Source organism: Rhipicephalus sanguineus, chromosome 8 (assembly GCF_013339695.2).
Source record: "Rhipicephalus sanguineus isolate Rsan-2018 chromosome 8, BIME_Rsan_1.4, whole genome shotgun sequence".
NCBI classification, from domain to species: Eukaryota; Metazoa; Arthropoda; class Arachnida; order Ixodida; family Ixodidae; genus Rhipicephalus; species Rhipicephalus sanguineus.
In genome coordinates this window covers 3,835,675-3,852,200 of record NC_051183.1, presented here as the reverse complement: position 1 = coordinate 3,852,200, position 16,526 = coordinate 3,835,675, and the positions used below count along the sequence as shown (strand labels likewise).

The 16,526-nt window shown below is 45.6% G+C and overlaps 1 long non-coding RNA gene across 1 annotated transcript in view; it reads left to right on the top strand.

The window, feature by feature from the left end:
- Positions 1-16,262, top strand: part of LOC125759679 (uncharacterized) — a 31,428-nt gene extending 15,166 nt beyond the window's left edge. The window contains exons 5-9 of the long non-coding RNA XR_007417298.1: positions 6,948-6,997; positions 7,482-7,590; positions 9,029-9,199; positions 15,183-15,333; positions 16,103-16,262. This is a non-coding gene — a long non-coding RNA (uncharacterized LOC125759679). The remainder of the gene's footprint in view (positions 1-6,947; positions 6,998-7,481; positions 7,591-9,028; positions 9,200-15,182; positions 15,334-16,102) is intronic.
- Positions 16,263-16,526: the final 264 nt, after the last annotated feature.

Below are 16,526 nucleotides of genomic sequence, written 5' to 3'. Positions count from 1 at the left end.
CAACTGCATATATGTTTTTTTTTATTTCTATACAGCTTCGTGCTTAGTCCGCTTCATACCACACTTTCAGGCGCCTAAAATGCGGGCACGTGCTGGACTATCGGCATATTACCGAGAAGAGCAGGAGTGGGGAAAGTGGCGTCCCTAGAAGTGTCTTGGCGCCATTTTGTCGTCAGTAGAAGAAAGATGTCCCAAGTCGGAACGTCAGTTAGCTGTTTCCGTCAGCACAAGACAAAACCGTGTGCCGTGTGTGTGTTTGGAATGTCACATGCTTTAAGTATCACTGTTCCTATAATTTCACATCAGTTTTCACAATGAGTGCTATATCTGGTAAATTCAGGTGCCAGATTTACACATATGACCAACCCCAGCGAGCCTGATAGTGGAAGCGTTTGGGTGTGTTTTTTTTCACGTACAGAAAGGAAGTATGTTGCGCTAGCTCAGAGAAGGCGCCACAAAAGGCGAAATTGGTACATTTGTGGACATGTCACATGGTGCTCTTAATCCGTTTGGGTAAATGGCGTCGCCATTAGCTGAACAATTTTTCATTTGTAATGCGGGCATAAGTGCCACTATCAGCAGCGAGCTCCACCACTAGGCGCTGCACTCGCCGTACCGCAATAATATACGGTGAACTGAAGTAACGTAGATTACTTGACGAGTTGGTATAGACTCATGTAGAACCTTAGCGCGAGGGAAACAGGACACAGTAAACAACACACAGGACAGGCGCTACCTGCCAAAACCTCGGAGGGCAGGCTGAGAACAACGGCTGTAGCAACGCCAGAGAAGCCTGAGTGGTGCTATCCTTGTATAATGTATAACCATACTTCAGAAATAAATCAGAAACACAGAATTCTTGCGAATGTAGTCATTCTCGAATGTCGCAGCATGCTGCGAAGTTGCACAGGCAAGGTATTTCCGAATAGTTCCGAAATCTTTCGCACAATGTCATTTGGTTTTGTGCTGAGAAATGCTCAATATTCTGCGACTATAAGCCCATGGTAATGTAAGCCCTTGGTGGGTCTATTTGAGGTATACCACTTTATGACAAAAAAGTAAAGAAAACTTACACCGCCCCCTACTAAAGCGAATCATGAGGGGATGCGAAGCAGCATGGGGGGTGCACACCAAGTTTCCGTGTACATTCACTCGGCGTTTCCGCTAGTGTGTGCGGTTTGTATTTAGTGTGTGTTATCATTACGTTGCGAGCGCTGCGCTGCTGCTGCTCCGCGGCGATCTCGATCTCGGAAGAAGTTGGAGGGCTCCTGAAACTGGCGCCGACGTTGATGTCACAACTCATATGAAAGGAAGCGAAGCGATGATGATGCCGACGTTGACATTAAAACTCATCTGAACGGGATCGAAGGGAGAATGACGGAAGCTGACCAAGCGGGGGTGGGGTGATTTTTAAAAGGAAGAAGGTCATGGAAATGAAAATTGGGTGTGGAGTGAACGATAACTGTCTCTCAAGTGAGGACCCCTCAACCAATACACTCACGGGGGCTTGGGGAATGAAGGGGCAGTGAGAGTGAAAAGAGTATGGTAAAAGAAGAAAAAAGATAGTATGAGTGGAAAAAAATCACGCCGTATTCACGAAGTGAATGATGAGTGGGCGAAGCTCCGGAGGCAATCTGGTAAACCGCCAATCCCCGTAAATTTTGCCCACTCGATCATCATACAAAGACCTGACACACAAACGCGGGGGTCCTCATATATGACGTTAAGCTCAGGGGAACATTTATTGTCGACGTTGCCGTTTTGCCTTTCGAGGGCGAGAGCGCCTTCACGATTGTTTTCATCCATGGCAGAAAGAGAATGTGTGGTCTGCAACACGCTTATACTTCATGGTCATCAGCGTCCTCGTTATCACGTGTAGTGGGTACATTCCACTATACTAGAACGCACTTATTCTTCATGGTCATCAGTGGTCATAGTCATCTTTATCACATGGAGTGGATACATCCCACTATGCGTGGCTACATACTGCATACTACAAAGGAGGGACAGGCTCACACCCTGAGGAGCTTCGCCCCTAAAAAAATTGGCTGCGTATCTGCGTACTTCGCTGGAAATGTCGTCGAAAGACGATAGTCTTTGGCCGGCCATACTACATGAGTCCTTGTCTCATCCGCGGCCATCCATGATGCTGTTGTCAAACTATTTCCGTCCTCGCATGATAAATGCAGTGGGGGTTTGCTTGAACAGTTTAATTTTACCGCATTATCACTGCTGGCATGCCATGTGTTCGTACTTCCGCGCCATGCCAGCAATGTTTGGGTCGCGCGCGGCACTGCATAGCATGATAGTTTGCAAAGAAGAACTATTTGTGAGACCCGGTAGGCTTGCTTGGCCTCCCACTATTTGGCGGTTCTCACCGCATGCGTTTCTGGTGTTTCCTCTGTCTCAAGGCGGACTCGCTTGACTTCATGGTCTTTCGCACGCTTTTGGGAGCCATCTTCTGGAGTTTCTGCTTCCAGGTGTTTCCGCTGTACCAGGCGTTCCTTGGTTACCTGTTCGGCACGAGCTTCGGGCGTCTTTTCTGCCGCCCGGTACGCTCGCTTAGCCTCTCGGTCGCTGACGATTCGCGCGTCGCGCAACTGGTCTGTAGCCTGTTGCTTTCGGGCACGCCTCGACTCACAATCTTTCGCTAGCCGCTGGGCTCGTTGCTCGAACGTTTCCTGGGCACGCTTCAGACGACGGGCGTCGGCACGACGGCGCTTCTCCGCTGCGATTCCGTCGTCGATCTATTCCGTGCGTTGTCTGGGCATGTCTAGCAGAGTGGGTTGAACTTCACCTAGCGGCCACTTACCTCTTGCCTTGCCTCAGACAGCGCCTCCTCTACGTTGAATCGGCCGCTTCGCATTGATAAAACAGAGGAGGCGCTGCGTGAGATATGGACGCCATCTTTCGCGCTATCGGGGAACATCGGCTTCGGAACTCCCGGCATATGCTGCCAGGTTGCAGCACCATAGCGTCGTAGTGAAATCGCTGGGAAGAGGCTTTTTTGTGCATTGCGTTTCGCTCCTTTGAGCACTAGGATCTTTAGAATTACGTATCTATAGATTTTGTAATAAAGGAACACACTGCATATTAACTAGGTAATGATGTTGCGCCTCAGATGTGCGTAATATTGAACAATATGAACATTTGATTTCACTACAATATACGCTGAACATATGAACATTAAAAAGGTGTGAAATACCAACTGCTCCGGGAAATGATGAAACTAGCACAAGTAATAAGATTTGCGTACTTCGAGATGTTGCAATTGACAAGCAGGCTACTATTAAAATATTGCCTGTGAAAACAGTCACCAGTTCAAAAAGTTTTGAACAATAAGCACGATTACAATAAATCGTTTTCACGTTCTGGCAACGAATATTTCAGTATATGCCCTTTAGTGCTTTCACAAACACGTTAAAAAGAGGCAAGCGCTTGGTAAATTCCAAAGGCAGATGTATCGGTCTCCCGAAACGCACGACAAAAGCACCGACAATTTAAGGGTAGGTCCATTTAGCGCACCTGCGAACGCCGGTTGGGGTCCAATGACCGAGTCAAAGCCAGAACTTGATAACACAAAAAAGCATATTCACAATAAGCCAATACAAACATCTCACATGCATGCACACTTGGCTGTTTAACTCACAACTCGGATGGGTTTAACAGCAATGCGAATACATTCACTCGAAGAATATCCAATAGAAAGGGAAGTGAGGGTGAGGAGAATGCGATGGAGAAAGTGAGAGGGTAAAGCATAGCATAATCACGTATAGCGTGACACAGGCAGAGCATTGTGCATAGAGCCGTGCATAGCAAGTGGACGGGAAGGGAAAGGGAGGGTGAGAAGGACGGAAAGGAGGAAGGGAAAGGGTAAAGCACAACATAGTCATGTATGGCATTAGGCAGGCAGGACCACATATAGTATAGCCGTGTATAGCTCTGTGGTGAGAAAGGGAAGTGAGTGTGAGGTGGAGGGAAAGGCGAAGGGGAGAGCGTAAAGCACAGCGTAAGTATGTATGACTTTAGGCAGGCAGAATTATGTATAGCCACCTCTAGCATAGCCACCTATTGCAAGGGGGTGGGAAAGGGAAGTGAAGGCGAGGAATATAGGAAAGGAGGAAGGGAGTATGCAGTCATCATACGCTGTCATCTGATGTCGTCGCTTGGCGCCACGCAGGCAAAACCATGTATAGCATAGCTAATTATAGCAAGGGGGTGGTAAAGGTAAGTGAGGGTGTGTAGGAAGAAAAGGAAAAAGGGAGAGTGTAGAGCATAGCGTAGATATTTATGGCGTGACGCAAACAAAACCGTCCATAGCATAGCCATGTAAGAGAGAGATAAGATTATTTAATGAAATGCCCGGAGAGGTTAGCCTGGTTGTCACCTAGCTTGCTACCGAAGGTGTCGGGTGATTATGGTATATACAATGATCACATATATGCCATATAAACACAAATAGTACATACAGTCACAAACACACATATATACATAAAAAGAGTCCCTCACAAGCTTTGGTTAAGCTGAGTGTTCCTCAAGAACACCAACAGCGCTTTTGTGCTTCGCATCGCACAACTGCTGTCTTGCCACGGGCCGAGAAGGTGCCGCAGCTCCAAGCTCGAGCCGCGTTGCAAATGAAGTGCTGCCTTCAGAATCTGTCGTTCGGCATCGTAATGGGAACAGTCGCAGAGTACATGCTTTAGGTCTTCCCGAGTGTTAGATGTGGTGCACGTGGGTGTGTCCGACTGTCTGATCTTGTGCTTGAAGTATTTCGTGTAGGCAACGTCGAGTCTCAGCCGGTGAATGCAAGTTTCATCTTGTCTGGTTAGTCCCTGTGGCATATGAAAGCTACACGTCGGGTTTATTCTGTGCAGCGGTCCGTTCTGGTTATTTGCATCGCTCCATATTGTTCTCTGCAGATTCCGCGCGAACGCAGATACCAAAATCGCAGCGTCTTTTCTTGAAAAAGCAATTTCGATTTTCTCAGATGCCGTGTCAAGCGCAGCTCTGGCGGCGGAGTCAGCTCGAACATTCCCTTCGATGCCACAGTGAGCGGGCAGCCACTGCAGTACTACATCGTGGTGTAGTTCATGAGCATTATTGCCATAGCCATGTATAGTATGATATAGTAAGGATGCGGGAAAGGGAAGCGAGGATGCGGAACAGTGATGTGACAGAGTAAGAGGCAAAGGCGGAGGGGGGAGGGCATCACAAATTAATCTTTTCCACCCGGCCACAGAGGCCTAGCAGACTGCACGGTTGGAACGCCAGGGCGCGCTTGTCCGTGAACGCTAGCGTCGCTGACGGAACGCAGATCCTTCAGCGAAGCACAGGAGTACAGGCTGCGTTCGTCCTGTCTTCTTCCACTACAGTCTTTCGTCCCAAGCGCAGTTCAAGTTGACCAAATAATGTATTTCCGACACGCCCCTCAACACAGGCTTCTTGAGTTCGTCGCTGAAAGACGGGCAAATAATCACTGCTCCGCATTTTCTACAGAGAAGGGAAAACAGCGTTGAATTTTAGACGAACACAAAGAAGACAGACGATGACAGGCGCTCTCTGACAGACGAGACAGCGCCTGTAATCGTCTGCCTTGCTTTGCGTTCGTCTAAAATTCAGCGCTGCTTCCCCTTTTTTTTTCAACCATGAACCAACTTGCCCGAGCCTTAAGCATAACTTGCTAGATCTTTCACGTTGAGTGCAACTGCATAATGTTTTTTCTCGAAGGTGTCGGCTGGTGTGAGCGGGTGCGTTGCCCGGCGCGTGCGGGGGGGTAGGTCTTTGGAGAACGGACCGTTGCTGGCACCTTAATAATATCTGGGGTTTAACGTCCCAAAACCACGATAATATTATGAGAGACGCCGTAGTGGAGGGCTCCGGAAATTTCGACCACCTGGGGTTCTTTTTCCGTGCACCTAAGTCTAAGTACACGTGCCTAAAATATTTTTGCCTCCATCGAAAATGCAGCCGCCGCGGCCGGGATTTGCTGGCACCTTAAATCTCGGCGCGTGCCCGGTTGGCGCCGTCCTTTGACAGGTTTTTGAAGGCGGCTTAAGCGCTCGTTTGCGACAAGGTTACCTCAGTACGGCTAGCGTAAAACTATTCAGTTTTGGGAAGTATACTGCAATTGCATTATTAGTACAGAAAAGGATGGCTCCTTTTTAAAGATAGATAATTTGTAAGTCATGTTATTCCATGAAACATCTCCTGTTTATGTGAACTTGTAATTTCGCGTGATTTTATGTCTGTCTTATACCAGGCACTCAAATGAACCGAAGTGTGTTATGCTGGCCCAATGATCTTGAAAAAACTCGTTAATGCAAGAAAAAATTCAAAAAAACTGTGGGCACCATTCACAGGGTACGGAATAGATTTAACACGAGGACATACACGCGCATCCGTATCACTAATCGGTAAATTTTGCGATTGCTGCCATCTGACGAGAGTGGCTGTTCCAGTTCTCAGCAACTCTTCCGCGTTGATGTAACATAAAAAAGTAGAAAATTATGACATGTAATGCAGAAAGTTTGTGTAATGTGATATTGTATGGCAGAAAAAAAAAACTTCTTTTCAGCTGCACCGTTGTCTCGTCTGGCTTACCACAAGTCTACCCTCAATAGTAGCGTTTAAAAATTGTTTTCACGCTGAGAGCTGCGCAGCAGCTTGGTGGTTAGCGCATCCAGCTCGTAGCTATGTGTGTCTGAACTCGCTTCTGCCTGTGTGTCGTAGGAGTGTTTGTGTTTCTTCTGGCATCTTACATGTGAATCTGGCAAAGACAGCAGAATCCAGTGGGAAGCCGATCACTGTAAACCTATTTCTTAATGCAGATCTAGCTTTGTGGACTAATAAAGAATTGCTATTATTATCCCTGTAATGCCCAATTTATATAAACGCATTTGTACAGCATATTATGGAACAAATTACAACATGAATATACTCAATTTCAGGTATGATATGGCGGCGGTTGAAGGTTCCAGAGTTGAAACAGCATTACAAGGTAAGCAACGTGATGCTACGTATTACATTATAAAAAGCAAATTTTTACGGTCGAACTAGGCAAAGCAGCATGCTGCTCTGGAGCACGAAGTCGCCGGTATAATTTTAGCTTAGTTTGCCTCAAGGCAAGTAATTTTAACTATTCAGTTTTTCGCTTTTTGGTTATTCCGAATTTTTGGAATGGTTACATGTTCACCCGCAAAGCTTGCTTCGCTTGGGTGCTACTGAGATGTCAGGTTGCAGGAACATCACAAGTGCGCCTCCGTATCATTTTCCAGCAAAGCCTGCTTGGATTGAATGCTCCTCCCTCTACGGAGGTAAAAAAAATACATATATTTTCTAGACAATATGTTGACAACCCCTTTTGCTGCTTTAAAGTTGCATGTTTTATCATATATAAGGTTATCAGAAAATGTAGTCATTGAAAAATGAACGTTTTCAATCTAACTTCACACAAATGAATTTCCCTTCCCATGCTGCAACAGGCTTTGCATTTGTTGGATCAGTGTGCCTAAAAACGAGAGTTGGCCTTGGAGAAGATAGAGCTAATACATTTATTGGCATAAGAATAATCGCCCACGAACTAGGACACACGTAAGTATTAATTGCTCAACTATGTTTTATGGGAAGCTGATTGACGAAAACAGAATTGTGGTTTATATGGCTGTATAATTTCTTGAGCACTGATTGAAATGATGGCCTAGTTCCACTTTTCGTGGCAGCAGAACTCCTTGAATATTACTGTTTCACAAGCGCACCTTCAAATCTTCCACGGCATGCATTCTAGCAAAACGTAGAAATACTTTGTAGCTTCAATGCCAATATACATTTTTATATAGAGTTTCACCAGTCTAGGAAAGGACACTTGAAGACTATTTCTGAGGTCCAGTATTTGTATTGACTACCATAAAGTATATCACTTTCGGCTATCTGAAATTTTATTTCATCTCCCTCAAATGTGTTTCATAGCATGAAAAGAAAAAAAATAAATGTTTCAATGCGTGCACTTCTTGTTTGATGAATTGTGAGGATAACTTCGCAGGAGGTGCTTACGAAGCTCGCGAATCAGTCGCAGGGATTAATCTAAAATCAGCTTGGATGTACAGCGGACGGCTCAAATATGATTGAAGCTCTTACTATTATTAATATCTTGGGAAACGGTACGATGAACTAGAGGGTGTCAGGACTACTCGAAATTGACGTTTAATGTTTTGTACACTGATAAGGGACGTATACATAGTACATTCGATAAGAAATAATTGAAGGACATATCTGCTGCAATGGTTTCAGTTTCAGGCTTAGTTTATTGGTTGTATAAGGATCAGTTACAAAATACTTGTGCACAGATGAGGGCCGATGAGTATAAACACTGAAAACGGGACCCTCGGTTAGTACAAGGAGCTTGGATCGTAGCGCAATGCGACAAATGCGACACAAGATTTTCGATCTGTATATTGAGCCTATGGAAGTAAACATCGGTGACATAAGGTACTAATTCTTCTAAATAATTTGTTTAATTGTTTTGAGCAAAGCCTTGTGTTAGGCGCAAGGTCCAACGCACACAGTGATATAATCAGTAAACGTCCGAGAATTGATTTCTCCAGGGAACAATGCATACGTAATATCATCTCAAAAAATTATTTCGAAGGCTCCAGTATATAGCAAGAAGGAACTTATCTGTTTTCTATCGACTTTTAATCCCCTTACGCCTTCCATCAGCACAGGGTGGCTAGCCGGTCTAAGAATTTGCTAACCTCCATCTTGTTTCTGCTTGTTCCTTTCTTCGTTATTCGTTGTGGTAATGCATAAGCTTTCGACTTAGCAGTCATCATAAACTGTTGCAGGCTTGTCTACAGTAGACCAATGATAACATTGCATTGTGTAGCCGAGCCTTTTGTTCCGACGCATGAAGGCCTGCCAGGAAAAATGTAGCCGTGAGAAATAGGTTACGTACCGTAATAAAATTGATCTTTTCAAAGCAAAATGCAATGGAAATTTCAAGGACACTTCTAATCTCCCACTTTCTTCGCAGTTTGGGATGCTCACATGATGGCACAACAGTAGATGCTCACATAAAAGGCATCAAGGCAGATTCTGCTAGGTGTCCCTGGGAGACAGGAAACTTGATGAGTTATATTGAAGAAAACGCCAACAGCATGAAGTTTTCGTCATGCTGCGATTATTCGATGTCGCTGGTGGCATGGTAGGTGCGAAATGCTTATTCCTTACTGCATCGCTTCGCACGCGTTCTTTCGTACCCTATGCACTTTCGATTATTTAAATACCGCAATGTTTGTGAAATCAGCTTTCCAGTGCAGCTTTCGAGTGCAAGAGCAGATGATTTCAGTTAATCTTATATTTTAACCTTAACCTTGAACCTGAACATTTAAGGTTACACCTTAAACATTGACCTGACAACTTTAAAGGTCATCCGTGCCTTTAACTTTTTAATATATGAAATTAAACGAAATCAACTGTTCTAGTACCCACGATGAATCGGAGATGAAGGAGAGAGACCACGTGGAACAGGTGAAGGATATGCTTGTTTGGCTTTATGAGAGCATATTGCAATGCCAGTAATGACAACACAGACGCTCCACATATTTTCCCTGCGACACGTCTATAACAACTCTAAATATTAACGCGATAGCGTTAAAGAGCTCGTATCACAGAAATTCCGCCGTCGGCGTCGGCACCGTTGGTTGTGAGCGAAAAATCATCTTGTCCGTGACCGAAAAATCGAAAAAGCTGCAAATAAAATAAATAATAAAAATGTTGGGTCCGAGTGAGCATTGAACCCAGGCCGTCTGCGTGGCAAGCAGGTGTTCTACCACACAGCCACGCCTCTGCTTGGAGATCCACTGAAAGTAACTTTGATGCTTCCCAAAAATACGCGTCCTGTATACCGGTGTCACAGTACGAGATGCAATATTGCAGTAATATTGCGTGGTACAAGCGTACATTGCCATCGATCGTCACACCACGTCAATATCATAACGACTTGGTGGTTTAAAGACAGCCACTCATTACAAAAAGCACACACATTACTGCGCGTATTCCCTTAAGACCCCGTAGTGGGTGCATCGCAGCTTCGAAGAAGGTTCTCGCGCATAATTGCTCCTGGTTTAAAGCATGCTACCCATTACATAAGGCACACATCTTATTGCGCGCATTCTGGAAAACACTCGTAGTGTTCGAAGTGCGCACTATATAGGGCCAGGATATTGCTATCGCGTTCAACTCTTAAAGGCCAAGCTTAAGCGTCCCCCAATTTTTTGCGCCTACTTGCTCTTGAAGGGCGTTCTGCGGCAGTTCCAAAGTGCGCTGTCTATTAACTGCACTACCAAGAAAATTCGAATGCTACCATGCTCAACTGCGCCCCGTAAATATAGAGTTTATTATCCTTTAGAAGTTCTCTGGTGCAAGTAGCACATCCGCCTTAGCGTAAGACAAGCTCTTTTCTCTTCGCAGTCGTATACAGCTAGATGCATAGATATATAGATAGATGGAAGAAACGGTTAAAGCGCCGATATATATATATATATATATATATATATATATATATATATATATAGCAAATAGGTATACGCTTCTTTCTAAAAAAAACTGTTTATCGACGTTACGATCGCATAGCGATCCCCATCAAGACGAAATATACGAGGCTTCGATGTGCTTTTTACATCATCATCCTCCGAGCCGGGAGCGAGAGAAATAAATTACATAAAAATGTTTTAAAGAAACAGTAAAAAAATGTAGAAAAGTAAAAAAATTGAGGAAAAAGAAAACAGGGTCGCGAACAGACCAGAGCTCCAAGATATATATATATATATATATATATATATATATGTATATATATATATATATTCTCCTCAGTACCAAGAATGCAATAACGAAACAAACTTTCGTGAAACTTTTATTTGCCTTTATGCCCATGGAAACAAATGGAGAAAAATTGCGAACCCGGAAAATTAAGCGGTTCTATCAAATTTTGATGGTACACATTTGGGTACTCTGGGTCGCTACGAGAGTGAAATTTGAGGAAGCAGGGGCGGTTCTACGAACTTGGAAATACATCGTACTTCAAGTATGTCACTGTTGATTTGCGAGCGCATCCTGGGTGGCGGCACTTCATTTAAGATGTGAGCTTTTCATGCTGCGGAAAGTGTACAACCTGGTCGTATCACACCTCATCAGGAGGAAGTGGGGTCACCTTGCTCCGCTTCACAGCGCTCGGTGATGGCTGCTCGTCGGTCTTTCAATTGAGGCTTGATCTTACCCCGTGTTCAGTGTCAACATTGAGGAGCACATTCGCTTTGTTGAATTTGAAATCGAGATGATTTGGTCTGTCTGTCTGTCTGTCTGTCTGTCTGTCTGTCTGTCTGTCTGTCTGTCTGTCTGTCTGTCCAAGTGCTCATTCTTCACCTACAAATGTTATTGATGTGTCTGTCGAAGATGTCGCTACAGTCGCTCTTATAGATACCGGCGCTGCTGCTTCTGTTATTGATGCTGGATTTTGCGGCTCACTTGATAAAGGAACGACGCCTCTCTCCGAATTGTCGCTTCGTACAGCCAATAATCAATCCATTCAACCGGCCGCAGTCTGTATAGCGCGTGTGACCATTCAGGACGTTCTGTACACAATAGAGCTCATCGTGCTTTCATCGGGCTCCCATGCGATTATCTTAGGATGGGACTTTCTGTCGCGTCACAACGCCGTGATCGATTGTGCTCGTGCTGAAGTCGGATTCTGCTCACTCAATGAGCCACCCTCCGTCGAGCACCAATCTTCCGCCAAACTTGTCGTCAAAGACGACACCTACATCCCTCCGTACTCTTCGGCAGCCGTACTAGTCTCGTGCAGCGCCATATCCGACGGGACAGTCTTCTTCACGCCCTCTCAAATCTTCGTTACCCGAAGAGCCCTTCCGTTGCCCTTTGCAGCTCTTGACCTTGTCGCAGGTTTCGCCACAATGCCAATTTACAACCATCATTCATCGCCGCTATCATTGCTTTGTCAGGAGTGCCTTGGCCACGTCGAGATGGTCAACTCCACACGAATCATCTCCGTCCCCAATGAGGTGCCTTCGACGGCCGTCTATCAACTGGGTGTCCTCTCCACGCCTGACCCAGCATCTACAGATGTATTCCGACCATTCATCGCCGAAGATTTGACACCTGCACAGCGATCAGAGCTCTTTACCATCTTTCAACTATACCGCCTTTCTTTCGACGTTGCACAAACATCGCTAGGTCGTGCCTTGGCAGTTCAACACTACGTCGACACTGGTTCTCACTCACCGCTGCGGCAACGTCCATATCGCGTGTCCGCTACAGAACGCCGTGTCATCGCCGACCACTTGGACGACGCGCTCTGCCGAAGTGTCATTCGGCATTCACAGAGCCCATGGGCGTCACCGATGGTACTTGTCATAAAGAAAGACTGTTCCCTCTGCTTCTGTGTCGATGTCCGGCGGCTGAACAAGATCACGCTGAAGGATGTCTACCCACTGGCGCGGACTGAGGATGTTCTGGACTCTTTACAGGATGCCGAGCTCTTTTCCTCGCTAGACTTGCGGTCAGGCTACTGGCAGGTGCCGATGACGGAGGCCGTTTGCCCCAAAACCGCTTTTGTCACGCCAGACGGCTTGTATGAATTCACGCTCATGCCTTTCAGACTTTTCAACGCGCCTGCTACGTTCGAATGAATGATGGACAACGTTCTGCATGGCCTCAAGTGGAAGATCTGCCTATGCTACCTCGATGACATCGTGGTCTTCGCGCCTGACTTCACAACACACTCGCTTCGCCTTCAGCACGTCCTTTGTTGCTTGACCAACGCGGGTTTGCAATTAAACCTTAAAAAATGTCAATTTGCCATGCGTCAACTTACCATTGTAGGCCACGTTGTGTCGAAGGACGGCATCTTCCCGGATCCCGAGAAATTGCGCGCTGTTACTGCGTTTCCTAAACCTACTAGCATCAAAGAACTTCGCAGTTTCATTGGCCTATGTTCTTATTTCCGGCGATTTGTTGAAAACTTTGCGTCAATTATATCGCCTCTCACACAACTCCTGGGCGACACTAAAGATCTTTCATCGTGCTCCCCTGCCTGCGACGAGGCTTTCACCATCTTGCGACGGCTTCTCACGACGCCACCCATTCTTCGCCATTTGACCCTCAAGCTCCAACTGAGGTCCATACCGACGCCAGCGATGTAGGCCTGGGTGCTGTGCTTGCACAGCGTCAACCTGGCCACACAGAATACGTCGTGGCATACGCAAGTCGCACGCTCACCAAGTAACTACAGCGTCACAGAAAAGGAGTGTTTGGCCATTGTGTGGGCGCCTGGCAAGTTTCGCCCATATTAAATGGCCGTTATCTTGGCGTCGTGACTGACCACCACGCGCTGTGCTGGCTTTCAACGTTAAAAGACCCATCCGCCCGCCTTGCTCGCTGGGCCTTGAAAATTCGAATGCGAACTGTAGCAATGCTACATAACGCGGTCGCTATATTCTCTAGAAAATTATTGATCACTTTCCTCACATCTTCACGGCAAAGCATAAGATGACTACCGATTAGTAGCAATAAACCCACGGCCTGACTGAATGACTGAATCGGACACCAATTGGTACACGTATGTTCTCTATGTATGTTTCTAGCTGCCATGAAGGTTCAGACGTTACGCTGCACTTTATTACAGTTGCATCTAATTTCTCTCGCCAAGATACATCTCGTTATTCCTTCTTTTATCGCTTGTTTATAGGTGACCCAACATTTTCTTTTAAAACCATATAACCTTTTAAAACCAAGAGCGTAAAAATCACGTAAAGTTCCTTGTAATTACCTTCTAGCATCGCGAGACCCCAACCCACGTTGCCTTTAAGCTTTTGCACAATTAGATGGAAGCTTTGGGCTCTTCTTCCGGTAAAATTACATTCCCGGGACTGAGGACCCTGTCCGCCCCGTTAGAGCAGTGCTCGGCTGTTCAGCCGAAGGTCGCTGGTTCTATCCCGGCCGCGGCTGTAGCATTTTGATCGCGACGAAATGCTTGAGGCCCGTGTACTGTGCGATGTCAGTGCACGTTCAAGAACCCCAGAAGGTCGAAATTTCCGGAGCCTTCCACTACGGCGTCTCTCATATCACATCGTGGGTTTGGAACATAAAACCTCCGATATTATTATAGAATTGTACTCAGCACCCTACCTTGCGTTACGCCAAGTAACTGACGTAACCTACGAGATAGCCACACACGAGCTTTCCCATGTCTCTGCTTCGCCGTCTACAAACGTCATCCATGTGTCCTGCCTTAAACCCCACCGCTCAGCCACATCGTAGAAAGCGTCCATGCGGTGCTTTAACAGGAGAGGGCTCAACTTAAGGACAAACAACAGCTTGCAGGAACTCAACGTTATTTTTGGAGACGGGAGCACGCTTGGTCATCTTGTCAACGCTTGGCCACAATGTGAATATATTGCAAATATGTCTTGCTCGTCTGTATGTGATCACCTAACAGTATTACTTTGTACACGTGGTTCCTAGATGGGGACCTACGCCGTTGGTATTCGCTCATCTCTCGAGCATGCCACGGCGATGCTTTAACGGGCGAATTTATTGGTCACATTCCAACATTTATTCAAGTACGCATCTGTTATTTTCTCTTCTTTCTAACATAACACAATGAAAAGTAATTTGGACAATAACTGGCAAGAAAAAAAAGCACCGTTTAGCTTCCATGCTCTTTCCGTGTGACCTACTAAAGTATACTGCCTTTGGGGGGTTAGTTGGTGCGACATTTAAACTCAGTTTAAACTGCGCCGATGGTGTAACACATGTAGAAGTATATAGAACGAGCGCATCTAACTGCGCAGTTTTAACTCATTTCAGACTGCTAATATATTGAGTTACATGGAAAGGCAGAACGTGGAAATAATATCTAAGGATACAACGAACTTAATGCGCACGCATGGTTGTCTTGTCTTGTGCCCGCGCCTGCATACCTTACATTCTTTCATGATTAAGTACGCTGCCAGCTCAGCAGCGCACTTAATGAACCGAGAAGACTGCCGGGAGGCTTTGCAAGCTCTTCTTGCCGCACCCACCTGTACGAAGTCTGGTGTACATGACAAAGAGTTGCCAGCAAAATTTCTGAAAAATTAACATTTGACGGTGCGTTATGTGCATTTCAGGTCAAAAGATATAACCTGTTTGCATACAATAACGACAAAAAGTCGCATTAAAAGAAAATACAATACATCGAGAATTCCCGGAGACACACTTGGTCGAACCAAGCAATGTAAAATGACATATCCTACTCTTAAAACTACCTACTTCATGGAGGTACGTGTATTCTTTCTTTTTACCTGCTGCTAGGGCAGCTAATTTATGCGACATTATGCTTTGATAGGGGCCGCAAGCCAGCGCAGAGCTACGTTTCATAGTATAATTTCATGTCCGGACACCCAGGAGATTACAACTGTGTAGATCTACTGCCAGGAAGGCGGGCTTTTATGTTAGCGTTTCGGAGGCCAACATTTGACTGTCATCAGAGAGACGCGTTTCGCCCCATTGACCTTTCGTTCAGTGAGCTTGCAAGCCGCGTTGGTTTTTCTTCAGCAGCAGGTGTTTTAGCCCACTCATCGTCTTGGCTCTGGTACGCAGAACAACCAGGACAAGAAGCACCTGCATGAAGTAAACCAACGCGCGGCAGTCTGAGCCGTTGCCGATGGAATGATTAGAGCAGATAGCTTCAGAACACTGTGAGAAGCACAACTGTCACGAATGCTCTGCGAAGCCAGCGGATCAACCCGACCTTCCCAATTTCTTTAAGCAATTGAGACAATTGGCTGAAGCCAATTCCGTGTGTACCCCTCATAGAAGGTTGCAGTTTTTCGACCGCTCATTGTGTGAAATATTGCGGGGCCTGAGTGAAAAAATTGCGTGGCCTAGAACATTGCGCCGCATTTTTTTGCAAATAAAAACTATACCATCTGGCAGTCGTTGAAAAAGCTGCGAAATAAACTGATGTTTCCATAGTTTAGTTAAGGTAGAGGGCGCACCATGCTCCTATGTTATTTGTACTTGATACTTTTGGCATTGTGTATTTCAGAGCCTTGGAATAGTGAACTGTATGGCACAGTGCTTTGTACGAGGGGCGGAGTTCCAGGCTTCAGATTCTCACTGGCCGATGCTTCTCATTGATGGAACACCGTGCGACAAATCCAGAAGATATGTAAGCTCAAAACAGCAAAAACACGTAGCGTCTACATTGAAACCATAACGTCTCTTGAAAGTAATCACAAATATTTCCTAAGTAATCACTAGGGGTGTGCAAATATTGAGAATTTCAACAGGGATCGAATATTTTCCTTATTCGATGTGCATTACATTCGAAAGCTGCGTATTCGAATATTTGATTATTGAACATGTCAGAATAAGTGGTGGAAGCGGGAATTGTTCGGACAAATTCCAATAGCCGAACAAGTGGTGGCATACGATTCGAACGGAAATCCTATTTTTAAGTGAAACATGGC